This window comes from Protopterus annectens, chromosome 1.part1 (assembly GCF_019279795.1).
Source record: "Protopterus annectens isolate FY-2018-M chromosome 1.part1, PAN1.0, whole genome shotgun sequence".
Taxonomy (NCBI): Eukaryota; Metazoa; Chordata; order Ceratodontiformes; family Protopteridae; genus Protopterus; species Protopterus annectens.
Window position 1 is genome coordinate 1,197,318,495 of NC_056726.1, and position 23,299 is coordinate 1,197,341,793.

A 23,299-nucleotide genomic window follows, 5' to 3' on the forward strand; every position below is an offset into this window, starting at 1 on the left:
TGCCCTCTAGTATCTTGGTGAGCTTTTGGGGTTCATATTACTTTATCCAAAAATAATGTAATCGAACCTTCAAAACTTCAAAATGGCAGAATTTCAAAGCTTGTATTGTGGGGGGATGCTCCCCCCACACCTCCCGCTAAATATATATTCCAACATCAATATTGCACTGCAGTGTGGAAACAAAAAATATTCCAATCCTCACTGTACTGTGATCCCACAATGCGATCTTCAAAATGCAGCCATTTAGAAGTTTTGGTATTTCGATTATGTTATCTTTCGATAAGGTAATAGGAACCTGTGCTTTTGTACATGATGCCCTCTAGTATCTAGGTGAGCTGTCGTACATGATGCCCTCTAGTATCTAGGTGAGCTTTTGTACATGATACCCTCTACTATCTAGGTGAGTTGTCGTACATGATGCCCTCTATCATCTAGGTGTGCTTTTGTACATGATGTCCTCTAGTATCTAGGTGAGCTGTCGTACATGATGCTTTCTAGTATCGAGGTGAGCTGTCGTACTTGATACCCTCTAGTATCTAGGTGAGCTGTCTTACATGATACCCTCTAGTATCTAGGTGGACTTTTGTACATGATGCCCTCTAGTTTCTAGGTGTGCTTTTGTACAGGATACCCTCTAGTATCTAGGTAAGATTTTGTACATGATGCCCTCTATTATCTAGGGGAGCTTTTGTACATAATACACTCTAGTATCTAGGTGAGCTGTCGTATATGATACCCTCTAGTATCCAGGTGAGCTATTGTACATGATGCCTTCTATTATCTAGGTGAGCTTTTGTACATGATACCCACTCGTATCTAGGTGAGCTGTCATGCATGATACCCTCTAGTATCTAGGTGAGCTTTTGTACATGATACCCTCTGTATCAAGGTGAGCTTTTCTGCATGATACTTTCTAGTATCTAGGTGAGCTTTTGTACATGATACCCTCTGTATCAAGGTGAGCTTTTCTGCATGATACCCTCTAGTATCTAGGTGAGTTTTCGTACATGATGCCCTCTAGTATCTAGTTGAGCTTTTGTACATGACGCTCCAAAGTATCTAGATGAGCTTTTGTACATGATACCCCCTAGTATCTAGGGGAGCTGTTGTACATGATGCTCTCTAGTATCTAGGTCAGATTTCATACATGATGTCCTCTAGCATCTAGTTGAGCTATAGTACATGATGCCCTCTAGTATCTAGGTGATCTTTCTTACATGATGCCTTCTAGTATCTTGGTGAGCTGTCGTACATAATGCCCTCTATCATCTAGGTGAGTTTTTGTACATGAAACCATCTAGTATGTAGGTGAACTTTTGTACATGATGCCCTCTAGCATCTAGCTGAGCTGTCGTGCATGATACTTTCTAGTACCTAGGTGAGCTTTCTTACATGATGCCCTCTTGTATCTAGTTGAGCTTTTGTACACAATGCCCTCTATCATCTAGGTGAGCTTCTGCACATGATACCCTCTAGTATCTAGGTAAGCTGCTGTACATGATGCTCTCTAGTTTCAAGGTGAGCTGTCGTACATTATGCCCTCTAGTATCTAGGTGAGCTGTCATACATGATGCTCTCTAGTATCTAGGTGACCTTTCTTAAATGAGGCCCACTAGTATCTAGGTGACCTTTTGTACATGATACCCTCTAGTATCTAGATGAGCTTTTGTACAGGATGCCCTCTAGGGTCTAGGGGAGATTTTGCCATGATACCCTCTAGTATCAAGGTGAACTTTTGTACATGATACCCTCTAGTATCTTGGTGAGCTTTTGTACATGATGCCCTCTAGTATCTAGGGGAGCTTTTGTACATGATACCCTCTAGTATCTAGGTGAGCATTTGTATATTATACCCTCTAATATCTAGGTGAGCTTTTGTACATGATACCCTCTAGTATCTAGGTGAGCTTTTGTACATGATACTTTCTAGTATCTAGGTTAGCTTTCGTAAATGATGCCCTCTAGTATCTAGTTGAGCTGTTGTACATGATGCTCTCTAGTATCTAGTTGAGCTTTTGTACATGATACCCTCTAGTATCTAGTTGAGCTGACATACAAGATGCCCTTTAGTATCTAAGTCAGCTTTTGTACATGCCCTCTAGTATCTAGGTGAGCTTTTGTACATGATACCCTCTAGTATCTAGTTGAGCTGACGTACAAGATGCCCTTTAGTATCTAAGTCAGCTTTTGTACATGATAACCTCTAGTATCTAGGTGAGCTTTTGTACATGATACCCTCTAGTATCTAGGTGAGCTGTCGTACATGATACCCTCTAGAATCTAGGTGAGCTTTGTACTTGATGCTCTCTACTATCTAGGTGAGCTTTTGTACATGATACCCTCTAGTATCTAGGTGAGCTGTCTTACATGATGTTCTCTAGTATCAACATGAACTTTTGCACATGATGCCCTCTAGTGTCTAGGTGAGCTTTCGTGCATGATACTCTCTTGTATGTAGGTGAGCTGTCATACATGATACTCTCTAATATCAAGGTGAGCTTTTGTATATGATACCCTCTAGTATCAAGGTGAGTTTTTGTACATGATAATCTCTGGTGTCAAGGTGAGCTTTCATACATGATACCCTCTAGTATCTATGTGAGCCTTCAAGTAAAATTAAGATGAATAAATGGGTATATGTCCATTCCTGTGGGCACAAAATCATGTGCAGCACTGGCAATCTACACTATAGGGAACTTGCAATGATCTAAAGGGGATGCACGAGGTATATCATAAACTTCCACCTCATTAAAATTTACACAGCTCCTTGACAAAATGCTATAGCATGTAGAGAAACACATCTGGCTCCTGATGATAACACCAGAAAATAGAATTACAACTATTCATACATTATGTGATAGTATTCTTCCCTGAGATCATGGCTACCAAAGATTGCTCTTGTTTTGCAATAAAGGCCCTTTCCCACATGCTGATGCAGAGAGGTAAATAAATAGGAAGGGCTGTGACAGATTATCCAGTCATATTGCTTGTAATCCTGAAGGCATCGGGTACAGCATGTCTATCCATCACCTAGACACTTTACAAGACTCAGATATTTGGCACGTCTGACCCATAACAAACATTCTGGTTAAGAGGATTTCCCACATGATCACCTGTTTGGTAGCTGTACAAATATGTCATACAGTGGTGCTATAAAGACAACTACCATGGAGGCTAGGAATAGACCACATATAATGGTGTGTCTTGTGTATGATACACAGTGCAGAATATGCTTTTAAACTATAGAAGATGTCCACCATTGAAACCCAAAGACAATGGAAAAAATTATATACATCATGGTCCATTCCAAAACAAGAAAGATCAATGAATGTGTTGTGAACTTCTAAAGGACAGATTCTATTGCACTACAGTATACAACTGAGATATACCAAGTCTGTAGATGACTGTAAGCTGGGCATGGTCTTCAGTTCTCCAAGTGATGTAGACATCCTTCAAGAGGGTCTCACCCAAACAAATGACTGGTGCCAGAAACATGGCCTCAAGTTTAATGTCAAAAAATGCATTGTCATCCCCTTTGGGGAGAGTGATGTCCTCACATATTATCACATTAATAACAATGTCCTAAGCACACAATCAGTTATGAGGGATTTGGGCACCCAGGTTGATAGCAACCTGACTTTTGACCACCATGTTGATTCCGTTGTATGGAAACTTTCTATACGGTGCACCTCATAAGTAAATGTATCTTATCCAGGGGCAAGGAGATCATAACATCCCTGTATTCTTCCCTTATAAGGCCAGTTATTGAGTACAATGCCCCCTTTGGCATGTACCTCACAAAAGACATGCAGCAGCTGGAGAGACCACAGAGGTTCCTCACCAGAAGAATCAAGGGCCTCAGACATCTACCCTACACAGACAGGCTAAAAGTCCTGTCCCTCTACTCAATTTCATACAGACTCCTCAAAGGTGACCTCTGTCTGGCATACAAAGCAATCTCAGACCCCGCCTTGATGGGTGTGCTACATGTTCGCAAGTCAAGCTCCACTCAAGTAACCCGTATACTTGACCTCAACCTGATCTTTGACATCAATAGGACTTGTTGGAGGGGCAGATTTGTGTCCCAGAGACTCCCCCCTCTGTGGAATAGACTCCCTCTACACATCAAGCACAGTACCTCATTATCCATTTTCAAGCACAACCTGGATAACTGGATGAGAAACAGAAAATACACCCCTGGCATTCCACCCCTGTCCCTGCTAAACAGGGGCTTTGGGTGCTGACTTGGCTAAACATGGGCTAACCTCTTCGCTAGGCTTATAAGGGCCTCAGGGCCAATAGCCTAGTAACTTACTATGATCCTATGATCCTATACAGCCAAGCATTTGTCATGACTGTCATGTTACAGAATACATAGCTGTGTGGAAAAATTCAGTCCTGCTGGACAGCATCCATATACAATGCAGCAGCAGGGAAGAGAGGCAGACATTATCAGTGTAGCACCCATGCCTTAGCCAAGACCTATAGTTGAAGGCACAGGCAAAACAAAATGATATGGATGTTGTATATCACTCTGGCTGCCCAGTGAGGCACATCTACTGGTTTAGCTGTGAGCCACACATCAATATACTCACACAGGGTTAGCTAGGCAGACCACACCCAAAATCACTTGCACAAATGGAGGGGCTTAACAACAGTTGATTACAACATTGCAATGTGTGGTAGGATCAGGGGATGTAAGGCATGATAGCTTCATATGCTACGGATTGTGGTGTGCCAAGATTTAAATCTCCCTGGAAAATGTATAGGCAGTGCTATATTACCATTGCTGGCATCCAAGGGGCTGGCTCTGAAAGACCACATCATCTACTGACAAGTTTGGGGTACTGCTATGTTACAGCTAACAGCTACAAGGTTACCACTGGCTATGATGGAGCTGCAGCCATCCTATGGCATAAAATGGATGGAGCTACAGGACCCTGAAGAGGACTCATATGTATAGGCCGTGAGAAATGTCACCACCCATGACCACAGTCCATGTGCCAACAAGCAACACTGATGGTGTATATGTATTGATGTGAGTCCCTTGACTTTGGACATTCCATGCATGTCCACTTCATGTTTATACCCTTTTATGGGCAATAATCACACTGCCAACAGATGCAGACCAGATGGCAGTGATAATATGCCACAAGGAATCATCCACAGAAGCAATGTTTGCTACCAGTGACCTCAGAACCACTATCAAGATGGCATGCAGAAAATCCAATTCACTGTGGACTGGGCTGGAAATCCAGTTCATTTCGCAATGGGCTCATATCCACACACTTGCCATGTACTACTTTCACCAGTTCCACATTGGTCTGTATAGCAGCCATCTGTGTCTTGATCTGAGACCTGCATGTTTAGTAGAGGCAGTACAGGAGTTATAACAGTGTCAGATTCATCTGTGTCTCTTTTCTTTGATGGCTGCATCCACATAACAGGTTGTGTGTTCATGAGTCACTGCATCTAGAGGGGATATAGGAGGAGCTCGTGTGAGGCTTTCATCAGTGGGAGGTAGGCCGGGCTCTAGTGAGGCTGTGCACACTATGGCTAACTCCAGTGCTCCTGTTGCTATGGACCTGGGTGTTCCCTTCTCCCAGAATAATGCAGCCAGTACCACTGTGCCACTGGACCATGCTACCTACAACTTGCAATCATTCTTAATCACAGTAGCCATATTGACTATGCTTTTTGTTACCCCACTGTGTTAGACCCTCCATCAATGAAACTTATGAGTGTATTCAACTGTTGTAAGCCCACAGACAAAACATTTGAGTAACCCCATGTGGTATGCATAGAACATCACAAGGGAAACAATATTACACAATATTTTTTCACATGTATCTTGTTGGGTGGGACAGTGTGTTACACAACAGAGGTGCTTAAAAGGACTGATATGCAGGCAACCAATAGTTATTTTATTTTATTTATTTATTTTATTTTTATTTTACATTTGTTGACCGGGATAGTCTGACTAGATATATGTCCATTTTCAGCAGAAGCCCGGGGAGAAAAGCTCCAGACAACACAGGTAGAACATAACAGATATGAGTCAAACATATTTACAAAGTTAACAACCTGGTTCTTCCTCTAGTGCTGCACAATTAGGAGGTAACAGGCCTGTACCAATGCCAAAGCCATGACTAGTATAAGGAGTGTATTTCCTCCTGCAAAGATAGTGATACCAAAAACTCCACCACCTATGAAAGCCACTTCAGTGTTAGTATGCCTTTCTCTGGTTTGATCCAGTTTGCCACGATGTCAGAAGGCTTTTGTTTTTCAAAGAGGATCATGTTTGTAATTCCTCTTTACACCTGCTGCAGGGACCTATTAATGTCACCTGTGGCATTTATATCCTGTACCATGCCCATCAGACCTGTTCCTGTCCTGAAGATCTGCACCACCTTTGGCCAGTAGGTTCCTGCCATGAATGCAGAGCACCTACAGCAACTCATTATTATCCTGGCTTGTAAAGCTATCTAGGCAGTGCCTCCTTCAAGTGAAGATACCTGCACCTAGACACTTGCAAAAAGATGGCTGGACCATGCATGTGTTAAGCCCTCCCCCCTCATGGTATCTACCTGGCTGTCACTTGTACTTATTTATTTGTAAGAACTTTCCCCATTATATGGTACTGTAAGTATGCAAGTATGTCGGACCATGGCAATCCACCCAATATGTCAAGGTATGCCATGCACTTTCCTCGGGGTAGTACATCCTCCCCACAGGCATATATAATTGAACCAGATGACTGTGCGATGGGCCTGCATATGATATGCCAGGGTGCCCGAGTACCTCTTCAATCTGCATGGATGTGTCTTGATATGTGTGTGCATGACCTGTAGCCCCCCCCCACACACTCTGTTTGTGCTGTCTGAGGTGGAGAGCAATGTGGCCCAACTCTGTATATGTGCTTGTTATAGCAACAACAACAACAACACAGTAATTCTCCCTCTCCTTGATAGGCTCAGTGAGGGGCGTGGGGCTGCAAGTACACTACCAGTATACTTTTCCTTTCTTATCTCTTTCTAATGCTCCATGCTAATAATACTTTTAATGCCTGCCATACAAGTAAATACTATTCAAATGGTTGCAAACAGTCCAGCACAAAATGCTGATGGCAGCAAATTATATCACACTAGCAAAAGGCCAGTTAACACAGTGAGCAGGCAAGTCAGGCTAGATAGAATGAATCCATGAGAACTGCTTGTCTTTACACTGCATTATCCATTAATACTGGCATAACATGTGCATGTACTGTTTACAATGAAGCATGAGCTGTGTATACTCATACACTAGGCCTTGGAAAGCATGTAACTTGACTGTATAGCACCACATTGTTTTATAGGTGATGCAGAAATGGGCATTCATGTAAAAATGTTTTTCAAGCTGCTCAACAAGTGGACCAGTTGAGCGGTTATGGCTGCTTTGTCTTCCACCAAACACAGGGATCTGGCATACTGCACCAGGCAGAGTAGGATTTTTCTGCTTTTTCCTATACTGAGAAAATAATGAATGTTTTCCAGGGCATTATAATCACAATTTTAGCAATGACTGCACCAGGTTTGACCTGAGAGAGCAACCGATACAGGTGAGCAATGATATGAAGCTATACAACCCTGACTTGCTCTGGGATTGGGAGTCAGGCATACATGGGATAAAGCCAGAGTTGTGCTGCAATTTAATTTTATGCATATTGATTTAAACTATCCACATTATTAACTATCTGTAATTAATGATACTTTATTTGTTTTCCGATGGTTATGGAAAAATCACCTGAATATGATTGTCTGTTGTAGAAGACAGAGCAGCTCTCCAGAAAGTGTTGTTTTCATGTTTTTGACTGCATATCCAGTTAATACAGAGGGAGAAGAGATACAGCTGTGCTCATTGCAGTCATCACTGGCTTCTGCAAGTAATGCTGTACACTGCTACCCTTCCAATCTGCCTTTCAAAAGAGGATACCATGGCTGTTCTGCTAGATGTGACCAATGGGAGTCATCGGTTCCTTCTGAGAGAGTTTCTCTGGATAGGGGTTGAAGGCTGTTCTGTTTTAGGCTGAGAAGAGGTGTCACCTGTGGTAATTCAGCAGCAGGTGTGGAGGCTAGTAAATGTTGAGGTGTACCAGTAGTTGGAATATGCAGCATTTACAGAAGCAATCTGGGGCTTTGCTTGACTGACATGCTCCAAAAACTCAGATTTCCATACTGCAACTGTTTCATAATATTTGTCAGTCAAGGTGTGTAAAGCCTCAGTATGTTGCCCTCTATGCTGAGATGGATGTCATCTATGTCAACAGCTGAACCTATTCGGGTCCATGGGTTACCCCTCCCTTTTGTGCCTTTTTCACTGTACAGCCCTATCACTTACCAGTTGTCTCCCCTCTCTCTGTATTTGTCTGTTCACTGTCCATCCTATGCTTTGCAAGTACACTACTCTGCAATGTGTTACATTTGTCTGTCTGTACACACTACTTACCCTTTTCATCCATCTTACATATCTGGGCAATTTAACTTAACAAATGAATGCATGGTGGCAAAATTTATACTATCTAGTCTACCATCTAGTCTTCCTATATACTAGACAGAATATCACTTAGCTCTGCTGTACAAGAGACAGCAAAATGTTTAGTGCTGCTGTGCAGCAGACAGAAAAAACACCCAGTGCTGCTGTGCAACAGCCACCATAACACCAAGTGCTGCTGTGCAACAGAGAGCATAACACCCAATGCTACTGTGCAACAGACACCATAAAACCCAGTGCTGCTGTGCAACAGACAGCATAACACTCAGTGCTGCTGTGCAACAGAAAGAATAACACCTAGTGCTGCTACACAGCAGCCAGCATAACACCAAGTGCTGCTGTGCAAAAGACAGAATAACACCCAGTTCTGCTATGCAGTAGACACCATAACACACAATAGTGCTGCGCAACAGACAGAATAACACCCAGTGCTGTTGTGCAACAGACAGAATAACACCCAGTACTGCTGGGCAACAGATAGAATAACACCCAGTGCTGCTGCTCAACAGACACCATAACACACAGTGCTGCTGTTCAACAGACAGAATAAGACCCAGTGCTGTTATGCAGAAGACAGAATAACACCTAGTGCTGATGTGCAACAGACAGAATAACAACCAGTGTTGCTGTGCAACAGACAGCAAAACACCTAGTGCTTTTGTGCAGCAGACAGCATTAACCTAGTGCTGCTGTGAAACAGACAGACTAACACCCAGTGCTGCTATGCAACAAACAGAATAACACCCAGTGCTGCTGTGCAACAGACAGCATAACACTCAGTGCTACTGTGCAACAGAAAGAATAACACCTACTGCTGCTACATGGCAGGCAGCATAACACCAAGTGCTGCTGTGCAAAAGACAGAATAATACCCAATTCTGCTATGCAGTAGGCACCATAACACACAATGGTGCTTTGCAACAGATAGAATAACACCCAGTGCTGTTGTGCAACAGACAGAATAACACCCAGTACTGCTGGGCAACACATAAAATAACACCCAGTGCTGCTGCACAACAGACACCATAACACAGAGTGCTGCTGTTCAACAGACAGACTAAGACCCTGTGCTGCTATGCAAAAGACAGACTAACACCTAGTGCTGCTGTGCAACAGACAGAATAACAACCAGCGTTGCTGTGCAACAGACAGCATAACACCTAGTGCTGTTGTGCAACAGACAGCATTAACCTAGTGCTGCTGTGAAACAAACACCCAGTGCTGCTATGCAACAGACAGAATAATACCCAGTGCTGCTGTGCATCAGACAGCATAACACCAAGTGATGTTGTGCAGCAGACAGCATTAACCTAGTGCTGCTGTGAAACAGACAGAATAACACCAACTGCTGCTACGCAGAATAACAGCTAGTGCTGCATGCAGCAGACACCATAACACCCAGGGTTGTTATGCAACAGATAAAATAACACCCAGTGCTGCTGTGCAACAGAAATAATAACACATAGTTCTGCTGTGCAACAGACAGCATAACACTCAGTACTACTGTGCAACAGAAATAATAACACCTAGTGCTGCTACACAACAGACATCATAACACCAAGTGCTGCTGTGCAAAAGACAGAATAATACCCAGTTCTGCTTTGCAGTAGACACCATAACACACAATGGTGCTGTGCAACAGATAGAATAACACCCAGTGCTGTTGTGCAATAGACAGAATAACACCAAGTACTGCTGGGCAACACATAAAATAACACCCAGTGCTGCTGCACAACAGACACCATAACACACAGTGCTGCTGCTCAATAGACAGAATAAGACCCAGTGCTGCTATGCAAAAGACAGACTAACACCTAGTGCTGCTGTGCAACAGACAGAATAACAACCAGCGTTGTTGTGCAACAGACAGCATAACACCTAGTGCTGTTGTGCAACAGACAGCATTAACCTAGTGCTGCTGTGAAATAGACAGACTAACACCCAGTGCTGCTATGCAATAGACAGAATAATACCCAGTGCTGCTGTGCAGCAGACAGCATAACACCAAGTGATGTTGTGCAGCAGACAGCATTAACCTAGTGCTGCTGTGAAACAGACATAATAACACCCACTGCTGCTATGCAACAGACAGAATAACAGCTAGTGCTGCATGCAACAGACACCATAACACCCACAGCTGCTAAGCAACAGACAGAATAACACCCAGTACTGCGGTGCAACAGAAATAAATAACACCTAGTTCTGCTGTGCAACTGACACCATAATCTTCAGTGCTGCTATGCAACAGACAGAATAACACCTAGTGCTGCTGTGGAAAAGATTGAAGAACACCGAGTGCTGCTGTGCAACAGAAAGAATAACACCCAGTGCTGCAGTGCAGCACACAAAATAATACCTAATGCTGCTATGCAGCAGACACCATAACATCCAGTGCTGCTGTGTAACAGACAGCATAACACTTAGTACAGCTGTGCAGCAGATGGCATTGACCTAGTGCTGCTGTGTAAGAGACAGATTAACATCCATTTCTGCTACGCAGCAGACAGACTAACAGCCAGTGCTGCTGTACAACAGACAGAATAACAAGAAGTGCTGCTGAGCAGCAAACAGAATAACACCTAGTGCTGCTGTGCAACAGACAGAATAACACCAAGTGCTGGTTTGCAACAGACAAAATAACACCTAGTGCTGCATGCAGCAATCACCATAACACCCAGTGCTGATATGAAACAGACAGAGTAACACCCAGTTCTGCTGTGCAGCAGACAGCATAACACCTAGTGCTGGTGTGCAGCAGACAGCATTAACCTAGCACTGTTATGAAACAGACAGAATAACACCCAGTGCTGCTATGCAACAGACAGAATAACACCATGTGCTGCTGTGCAACAGACAAAATAATACCTAGTGCTGCTATGCAGCAGACACCACAACACCCAGAGCTGCTATGCAACAGACAATATAACACCCAGTGCTGCTGTGCAACTGACAGAATAATACCCAGTGCTGCTGTGCAACAGACTGAATAACACCCTGTGCTGCTGTGCAACAGACAAAATAACAGCCAATGCTGCTCAGCAAGACAGAATAACATGTAGTCCTGCTGTGCAACATATAGAATAACACCCAGTGTGGCTGTGCAACAGACAGAATAACATCCAGTGCTGATTTGCAACAGACAGAATAACACCTAGTTCTGCTTTGCTACAAACACCATAACACCCAGTGTTACTATGCAACAGACAGCATAACACCTGGTGCTGCTGTGGAAATTATTGAATAACACCCAGTGCTGCTGTGCAACACACAAAATAATACCTAGTGCTGCTATACAGTAGACACCATAACACCCAGTGCTGCTGTGTAACAGACAAAAACACCCAGTGCTGCTGTGCATAAGACAAAATAACATCTAGTGCTGCTGTGCAACAGACACCTTAACACCAAGTGCTGCTATGCAACAGACAGAATAACACCAACTGCTGCTGTGCAACAGAAAGAATAATACCCAGTACTGCTGTGCAATACACAAAATAAAACCTAGTGCTGCTATGCAGCAGACACCATAATACCCAGTGCTGCTATGCAACAGGCAGAATAACACCCAGTGCTCCTGTGCACCAGACGGAATAGCACCCAGTCCTGCTGTGCAACAGACAGCATAATTCCCAGTGCTGTTGTGCAACACACACAATAACACCCAGTGCTGCTGTACAACAGACACCTTAATACCAAGTGCTGTGTGCAACAGACAAAATAACACATAGTGCTCCTGTGCAACAGAGAAAATACACCCAGTGCTGCTATGCAGCAGACAAAATAACACCCAGTGTGGCATACAGAATAACACCGAGTGCTGCTGTGCAACAGGCAGAATAACACCCAGTGCTGCTGGGCAAAAGACAAAATAACACCTAGCACTGCTATGCAGCAGACACCATAACACCCAGTGTTGCCAGGCAACAAAAAGAATAGTGTACAGTGCTGCTGAGCAACACACAGAATAACACCCAGTGCTGCCATGGAAAAGACAGAATAACTCCCAGTACTGCTGTGCAACAGACAGAATAACAGATAGTGCTGCTCTACAGCAGACACTATAACACCCAGTACTGCTATGCAACAGACAGAATAACACCCAGTGCTGCTGTGCAGCAGACAGCATAACACCTACTGCTCTTGTGCAGTAGACAGCATTAAGCTAGTGCTGCTGTGAAACAGAAAGAATAACACCCAGTGCTGTTATGCAACAGACAGAATAGCACCTAGTGCTGAATGCAGTAGACACCATAACTCCCAGAGCTGCTATGCAACAGACAAAATCATACCCCGTGCTGCTGTGCTACAGACAGAATAACACCCACTGCTGCTATGCTACTGACTGAATACCACCCTGTAGTGTTGTGCAACAGAAAAAAGAACAGCCAGTGCTACTCAGCAACAGACAGAATAACACACAGTGCTGCTGTGCAACAGACAGAATAACACCCAGTGCTGCTGTACAACAGACAAAAAAAACCACCTAGTTCTGCTGTACAACAAACACCATAATACCCAGTGCTGTTATGCAACAGACAGAATAACACCTAGTGTTGCTGTGGAAAAGATTGAGCACATTCGGTGCTGCTGTGTAACACACAAAATACCAGCTAGTGCTGCTATGCAGCAGACACCATAACACCCAGTGCTGCTGTGTAACAAACAGAAAAACACTAAATGCTGCTGTGCAGCAGACAAAATAACACTTAGTGCTGCTGTGCAACAGACACCATAAAACCAAGTGCTGCTATGAAACACACAGAATAACACCCAGTGCTGCTGTGCAACAGAAAGAATAACACCCAGTGCTGCTATGCAATAGACAGAAAAACACCCAGTGCTGCTGTGTATCAGACAGAATAACATCCAGTGCTGCTGAGCAACAGACAGTATAACACTCTGTGCTGCTGTGCAACAGACAAAATAACACCCAGTGCTGCTGAGCAACATGCAGTAAAACACCCAGTGCTGCTGTGCAAGAGACAGAATAGCACATAGTTCTGCTGTGCAGCAGACAGAATAACACCCAGTGCTACTGTGCAGCAGACAGAATAATACCCAGTGCAGCTGCGCAACAGACAGAGTAATATACAGTGCTGCTGAGTAACAGGGAGAAAAACACTCAATGCTGCTGTATAACAGACAGAAAAACACCCAGTGCTGTTGTGCAGCAGACAGCATAACACCTAGTTCTGATGTGCAGCAGACAACACTAACCTAGTGCTACTGTGAAACAGACAGAATAAAAACCATTATTGCTGCACAACTGACAGAATACCACCTAGTGCTGCTGTCCAAATGACACCATAACACCAAGTGCTGCAATGCAACAGACAGAATAACATCTAGTGCTGCTGTGCAGCAGATATAATAACACCCAGTGCTGCTGTGTAAGAGACAGAATAACACCTAGTGCTGCTGTGGAAATGATTGAATAACACCCAGTGCTGCTGTGCAACACACAAAATAATACCTAGTGCTGCTATACAGTAGACACCATAACACCCAGTGCTGCTGTGTAACAGACAAAAAACACCCAGTGCTGCTGTGCATCAGACAAAATAACATCTAGTACTGCTGTGCAACAGACACCATAACACCAAGTGCTGCTATGCAACAGACAGAATAACACCAACTGCTGCTGTGCAACAGAAAGAATAACACCCAGTACTGCTGTGCAATACACAAAATAAAACCTAGTGCTGCTATGCAGCAGACACCATAATACCCAGTGCTGCTATGCAACAGGCAGAATAACACCCAATGCTCCTGTGCACCAGATGGAATAGCACCCAGTCCTGCTGTGCAACAGACAGCATAATGCCCAGTGCTGTTGTGCAACACACACAATAACACCCAGTGCTGCTGTACAACAGACACCTTAATACCAAGTGCTACAGTGCAACAGACAGAATAACATCCAGTGCTGCTGCATAACAGACAAAATTACACCCAGTGCTGCTTTGCAGCAGACAGAATAACACCAGCTGCTGCTGTGCATCAGACAGCATAACATCAAGTGCTGCTTTGCATCAGAAAGAATAACAACCAGTGCTATGTGCAACAGACAAAATAACACATAGTACTACTGTGCAACAGAGAAAATACACCCAGTGTTGTTATGCAGCAGACAAAATAACACCCAATGCTGCTATGCAACAGAAAGAATAACACCTAGTGTTACTGTGCAACAGACAAAATAACACCAAGTGCTTCTGTGCAGCAGACAGAATAGCACCTAGTGCTGCTGTGTGGCACACAGAATAACACCCAGTGCTGCTATGCAACAGGCAGAATATCACCCAGTGCTGCAGGGCAACAGACAAAATAACACCTAGCACTGCTATGCAGCAGACACCATAACACCCAGTGTTGCCAGGCAACAAAAAGAATAGTGCACAGTGCTGATGAGCAACACACAGAATAACACCCAGTGCTGCCATGGAAGAGACAGAATAACTCCCAGTACTGCTGTGCAACAGACAGAATAACAGATAGTGCTGCTCTACAGCAGACACTATAACACCCAGTACTGCTATGCAACAGACAGAATAACACCCAGTGCTGCTGTGCAGCAGACAGCATAACACCTAGTGCTCTTGTTCAGTAGACAGCATTAAGCTAGTGCTGCTGTAAAACAGAAAGAATAACATCTAGTGCTGTTATGCAACAGACAGAATAGCACCTAGTGCTGAATGCAGTAGACACCATAACTCCCAGAGCTGCTATGCAACAGACAAAATAATACCCCATGCTGCTGTGCAACAGACAGAATAACACCCTGCGGTGTTGTGCAACAGAAAAAAGAACAGCCAGTGCTGCTCAGCAACAGACAGAATAACACACAGTGCTGCTGTGCAACAGACAGAATAACACACAGTGCTGCTGTGCAACAGACTGAATGACACCATGTGATGCTGTGCAACAGACAAAATAACAGCCAGTGTTGCTCAGCAATAGATGGAATAAACAGGCAGTGCTGCTGTGCAACAGACAGAATAACACTCTGTGCGGCTGTGCAACAGACAGAATAACACCCAGTGCTGCTGTGCAACAGACAAAATAACACCTAGTTCTGCTGTACAGCAGACACCATATCACCCAGTGCTGCTATGAACAGACATAATAACAACTAGTGCTGCTGTGCAGCAGACAGCATAACACCTAGTTCTGCTGTTCAGCAGACAGCATTAATGTAGTGCTGCTGTGAAACAGACAGAATGACACTCATTGCTGCTGTGCAACAGAAAGAATAACACCCAGTGCTGCTGTGCAACACACAAAATAATACCTAGTGCTGCTATGCAGCAGACACCATAACACCCAGTACCACTGTGTAAAAGACAGCATTAAACTAGTGCTGCTGTGCAACAGACAGAATAACATCGATTTCTGCTATGCAGCAGACAGACTAACAGTCAGTGCTGCTGTACAACAGACAGAATAACAAGAATTGCTGCTGTTCAGCAGACAGAACAACGCCCGTGCTGCTATGTAACAGACATAATAACACCATGTGCTACTGCTGTGCAACAGACAAAATAACACCCAGTGCTGCTGTGCAACTGACAGAATAACACCCAGTGCTGCTGTGTAACAGACTGAATAACACACTGTGATGCTGTGCAACAGACAAAATAACAGCCAGTGCTGCTCATCAATAGACAGAATAACAGGCATTACTGCTGTGCAACATACAGAATAACACCTAGTGTGGCTGTGCAACAGCTGGAATAACACCCAGTGCTGCTGTGCAACAGACAAAAAAAACACCTAGTTCTGCTGTACAACAGACACCATAATACCCAGTGCTGTTATGCAACAGACAGAATAACACATAGTGTTGCTGTGGAAAAGATTGAGCACATTTGGTGCTGCTGTGCAACACACAAAATACCAGCTAGTGCTGCTATGCAGCAGACACCATAACACCCAGTGCTGCTGTGTAACAAACAGAAAAACACTAAATGCTGCTGAGCAGCGGACAAAATATCACTTAGTGCTGCTGTGCAACAGACACCATAAAACCAAGTGCTGCTATGAAACACACAGAATCACACCCAGTGCTGCTGTGCAACAGAAAGAATAACACCCAGTGCTGCTATGCAATAGACAGAAAAACACCCAGTGCTGCTAGTATCAGACAGAATAACATCCAGTGCTGCTGAGCAACAGACAAAATAACACTCTGTGCAGCTGTGCAACAGACAAAATAACACCCAGTGCTGCTGAGCAACATAGAGTATAACACCCAGTGCTGCTGTGCAAGAGACAGAATAGCACATAGTTCTGCTGTGCAGCAGACAGAATAACACCCAGTGCGACTGTGCAGCAGACAGAATAACACCCAGTGCTGCTGTGCAACAGACAGAATAACACATAGTGCTGCTGTACAGCAGACACCATAACATCCAGTGCTGCTATACAACATACAGAATTATACCAAGTGCTGCTGTGGAACAGACTGTATAACACCCAGTGCAGCTGTGCAACAGACAGAGTAATATACAGTGCTGCTGAGTAACAGAGAGAAAAACACCCAATGCTGCTGTATAACAGACAGAAAAACACCCAGTGCTGTTGTGTAGCAGACAGCATAACACCTAGTTCTGATGTGCAGCAGACAACACTAACCTAGTGCTACTGTGAAACAGACAGAATAAAAACCAGTACTGCTGCACAACTGACAGAATACCACCTAGTGCTGCTGTCCAAATGACACCATAACACCAAGTGCTGCAGTGCAACAGACAGAATAACATCTAGTGCTGCTGTGCAGCAGATATAATAACACCCAGTGCTGTTGTGTAAGAGACAGAATAACACCTAGTGCTGCTGTGCAGCAGACACCATAACGCCCAGTGCTGCTATGCAGGAGACAGAGTAACATGCAGTGCTGCAGTCCAACAGACATACTAACACCTAGTGCTTCTGTGCAGCAGACAGAATAGCACCTAGTGCTGCTGTGCAGCAGACAGAATAACACCCAGTGCTGCTGGGCAACAGACAAAATAACTTATAGTGCTGCTATGCAGCAGACACCATAACACCCAGTGCTCCTATGCAACAAACCGAATAACACCCAGTGTTGCAGTGCAACAGACAGAATAACACCCTGTGCTGCCATGGAAAAGAGAGAATAACACATAGCGCTGCTGTGCAGCAGACAGAATAACACCCAGTGCTGCTGGGCAACAGACAAAGTAACTCCTAGTGCTACTATGCAGCAGACACTATAACACACAGTGCTGCTATACTACAGACAGAATAACACTCAGTGCTGCTGTGGAACAGACAGAATAACACCAGTGCTGCTGTGCACTAGACAGAGTAATACCCAGTACTGTTGTGTAACAGAGCATTAACACCTAGTGGTACTGTGCAGTGGACAAAACAACACCCAGTGCTGCTGTGCAGCACACAGAATAACACCCAGTGCTGCTGTAAAACCGACACCTTAATACCAAGTGCTGCATTGCAACAGACAGAATAACACCTAGAGCTTCTGTGCAGCAGACAGAATAACATCCATGCTTCTGCAAAACAGACAGAATTACACCCAGTGCTTGCTGTGCAACAGAAAGAATAACACCAACTGCTGCTCTGCATCAGACAGAATAATACCCAGTGCTGCTTTACATCAGACAGAATAACACCCAGTGCATGCACAGACAGAATAACACTTAGTACTACTGTGCAACAGAGAGAATACACCCAGTGTTGCTATGCAGCAGACAAAATAACATGCAGTGTTGCTGTGCAACAGACAGAATAGCACATAGTGGTGATGTGCAGCAGACAGAATAACACCCAGTGCTGCAGGTCAACAGAAAGAATAACACCCAGTGTTGCTGTGCAACAGACAAAATAAAACCTAGTGCTTCTGTGCAGCAGACAGTATAGCACCTAGTACTGCTGTGTGGCAGACAAAATAAAACCCAGTGCTGCTGTGCAACAGGCAGAATAACACCTAGTGCTTCTGTGCAGCAGACAGAATAACATCCATGCTGCTGCAAAACAGACAGAATTACACCCAGTGCTTGCTGTGCAACAGAAAGAATAACACCAACTTCTGCTCTGCATCAGACAGAATAATACCCAGTGCTGCTTTACATCAGACAGAATAACACCCAGTGCATGCACAGACAGAATAACACTTAGTACTACAGTGCAACAGAGAGAATACACCCAGTGTTGCTATGCAGCAGACAAAATAACATGCAGTGTTGCTGTGCAACAGACAGAATAGCACATAGTGGTGATGTGCAGCAGACTGATTAACACCCAGTGCTGCAGGTCAACAGAAAGAATAACACCCAGTGTTGCTGTGCAACAGACAAAATAAAACCTAGTGCTTCTGTGCAGCAGACAGTATAGCACCTAGTACTGCTGTGCGGCAGACAAACTAAAACCCAGTGCTGCTGTGCAACAGGCAGAATAGCACCCAGTGCTGCTGGACAATAGACAAAATAACACCTACTGCTGCTATGCAGCAGACACCTTAACACCCAGTGCTGCTATGTAACAAACAGAATAACAACCAGTGCTGCTATGCAACAAACAGAATAATACCCAGTGCTGCTGTGCAACACACAGAATAACACCCAGTGCTGCCATGGAACAGACTGAATAACTCCCAGTGCTGCTGTGCAACTGACAGAATAACACATAGTGCTGATGTGCAGCAGATAGAATAACAGGGAGGATGGCATAACGGTTAAGGTGTTTACCTTATAGTCACAAGGTGCAGGGTTTGATTCTCACATGGGGTAATTGGCTAGGCTTGAAAAAGCCCACAAGGTTAGTTAGCCTAGTACTAATCTATGAACCTAGGCTGCTATGCAGCAGACAGTATAACCATAGCTCTCAACCTCTTTGCACAAAAAAATCTGGACAAAGCCAAAAATAATGTGGGGAAAAAGCCCCAAAAAATCAGAACAAATTTTAAATATTGCTCTTCTAAACTTAGAAATTTGCTAGAATAAAAGGCTGTATGCTACCATGTATTTTATGAAGGATATAAAGTCTGAAATTCTAGTGATTGTCATTATTTAGTGAATACAGTCCTCCCTGATTTGTCACGGAAAATGAACAGAATTTAAAATTGCTGCTACAGAGGAATACATCACAGCAAAATGTAAACCAACAAAACAAAGCAGAATAAATATTTTGTATTCTATGAGGAAAAAGCAGAAATTGTGGGAAAAATTTAAAAAATTTAGAAAACAGTAAAAAGTGCAATCAGAAAAACTGATGGCAGCAGTAACTATGTAACACAAAAGGCTTGACAGAATAATGAGCTAACACATTTCCCTAGCATATTTAACGAGTATAAGAAAAAATATGAAAATATTGAGGATTAGCAGAAAAATTGGGAATAGTGGAAAATTGACAGGGGGTGGATTATAGATTGTTTAAGAGTATCTTACTGTTCTAAGTGAATACTTAAAAAAAGTTAGAAAAAATAATGAATACAAGTACTAACATCAGAGTGGACAGAACCTGCTGTAGTGCTTCAAAACATTTGGTTTGTGTTCAACATACAGTAACTCGTGGTGAAGCAATCATGTTATTAATGCCTTTTTTCCTGAATGATCCCCATAATGGATATTTGCAGTATAAGATTCAAGTGGTTTCTTGCACAATCAGCTCTCGCACAACATCACATCTAAAATATAGAGTCAACAAAACCCTGCAGACAAATTAATGGGCTGTGGATGCATTTCATCTTATTCAGCTGTGTTAGATTCCTAAAACCTCCAGACTCTTTCCATTTTATTTTGGGTGAGTCACTTAAACACTCGGTTATCTTATATTTTCTCTGAAGAGAAACACCTGTTCCTAGTGGGCCTAATTTGTTCACCTCAATGAAATAATTAATGTAACTAAATCAGTTTAACAAATTACATTAAGAATGTCAAGCAGCCATGATATACATCTGATACTGCTGTGTATTAAAAGAGCCTGATTAGGAAAAAAGTCAACCACAATGTAAAATCTGACACCTCTTGGAAGATGTTGATAAAAAACAGTCTGCTTGTTAATGCGTCCTAATTAAAGATAAAAAGAGACACATAAGTATGCAATCAATCTGTCAGTAGCTTCATGCGACACTCATTAACATCTACAAAGTTACCTAAAAGCTGTCTTTTTAAAGACATTGATAGATTGTCTTAACAATTTTACAAGTAAACATGGTTACCCATTTGGCAGGGCTAGAAAAAAAAAAAAAACTGAAAATGCTGTTTTATTCTTTTCTGGAGATTCTACTGATTTTGCGTACCTGATCATCATCTTTTCAACACAGCTGACCAGCTAAGTTGTATCACAAATTCAATGCAATTATGCCTAGATTTTAAGTACTGTATATGACTATTCATATGCATACAAAATACATTTATGTAATAGGATTATGTAGGTGATCTTTTGAGTAACTTTGTCCTGGGTTTTGCAACAACCTAATATCATTATCAGATTGAAAATCTAGTGTAGTGTGCAGCATGCACACACACACACACACACACACACACACACACACACACACACACACACACACACACACACACACGCACACACACACACACACACACACACACACACACACACACAGTTTCCAATAGTTTATGTAGGAGGTCAAAGTTGAGAGATGCTTTACAGAACTGTACTTTTAGAGCAAAGATTAAAACAAAACAAAAAATCAAATACCTTAACACTGCTGACAGATACAGAAAGCATTACACGGTATCCTTGTAAGGAACAACATTCCAGACTTGCCACTTTGATTCAAAAGTGAATCATGGTGCAAGGAATTTGTGCTTTGTTTTATTGCCCCATTATATTACAAAATATACAATGGCACAGCTGTCTTCTACCTCTAATGACATTGTAACAAAGAGTATGTGTACTTAGCAGGTTTCTAAATGGGGAATACAACCACCACTTTAATTTAGGTAACATTTTCAAAAAGAAGAGTAGTATGCAGCAGGAGAGCATTTGAAACAATAAAAATGCTTCATTAGAAATGTCTTGCTGAACAAAGTCATAATTTAATGACATCGACGTGTTTGATGCAGTGTAACTCTGCAGTATTATTTTTATTTTTATTGCAATGTCACAGTGTGTGTGTATGTGTGTGTGTGTGTGTGTGTGTGTTTGCACATGTGGCATTAGTGTTAGATGCTTTGAATAAAATTACACAAAAAGGTACTTTTACTTAACAGTAACCATGGCAAACACCTCTTGAGCGGTCCTTAAGAGGGTCTTGTTCTCATGGCAACTGCTTCATGAAAACAAACCATTTTTCAAGGCAGCAAGGCCAAAGGTGAAAGCATACCATCTAAAATATAATATAGGCAAGATGTCTACATTTGTTTGTTGTTCAGACTGATAACTATGATTTGTAATACTGTTGCAATGAATATATCTTATAAGATTCTTACTGTCCTGTCTAATCACGAGGTAGAGAAAATGCTTAAACCTGTATCACTTACAAACGAAAGCAAAGACTGCTTATTTATATTTTGCACTTTTTTTAACAGCAAAGGCTTAGCCCACTGAATGGCACCACATTTCAGGAGTGGTACAGGGAGCAAACAATCTTGGCAATGTAAATACATGAGTAACAAAATAATATGCACATTAATAACCTAGCTAGGGCACAGAGAAATGTAAAAGTGTGCATGATATAGATTTACCATGTCAAGTACATTAATAAAAAAGTAATGTGCACATTATTATCTCAACCATGACATATGTAGAAGGTATATTTACACAACCAGAGTACAAGACTTATCCTAGTTTTCCATAGGACATCACTGCTAATTGGATTTCTAATTGTATATCATACCAAGTTGAACATCTTTAATAAACAATTAAAATGTAATGTGCATATGAATTATCCAGCCATAACATACAAAATAATTATTATATACACTAGTACATTAAACTTTTTAAGGATACAAATAAAAATAATATAAAGTGAACACCTGCAGCCAAATCAGTGAATACCGAGCAATGATGGTGAGGAACACATCTCTAATTAACAGTCAGCTAGTCTGTGCGGACTAAAACAAAGTAATAAACCTTAACTGTGACCACTTGTAATGCAACACCATTTCAAAAATCCCATACATGTATGCTTATAAGTTAAAATAATTTCTGCTAAATGGAATATTATACATGTTAGTGGTAGATACAGGACAGAAGTCTTCATAAAAAAGGCTAGCACTATTCACTGATATAAAAAGTGCCTTTCTCAAATACAAGGAAATGTTGTGTACTATCAAGCAATAAAAACTGTGGAAAACCATCAACTACCGAACACACAAAAGGAAGCAGATCAAGGAGACTCACTGATAGCAACTCCGGTTACAATAAAAGCCCGAAAACTGGTGACTTTATAAAGTCGCCAGTTTTTGGGCTTTTATTGTAACCGGAGTTGCTATCAGTGAGTCTCCTTGATCTGCTTCCTTTTGTGTGTACTATCAAGCAATAACAGGTTCCCAGCAGAATATAGATTTAGATGTATGTTATAATATCACTGCAGTTCTGCTTATTATTTAATCAATTAAGGCCACTAAGCACTAGTACCCCATTCCTACAGAATCAGGTAAAGGATTTTATTCATATTCATGAAGCATGCAAATAAGGACTGAGGGATTCAAACCCCTAGACTAAAAGGGTGATGGTTATTGGGTGTTCCTAGCCTTAATCATCTGTGTTAAACAGCCAAGCAGCTGTATTTGCCATTACTCCTCCAAAAAAGTGCTGT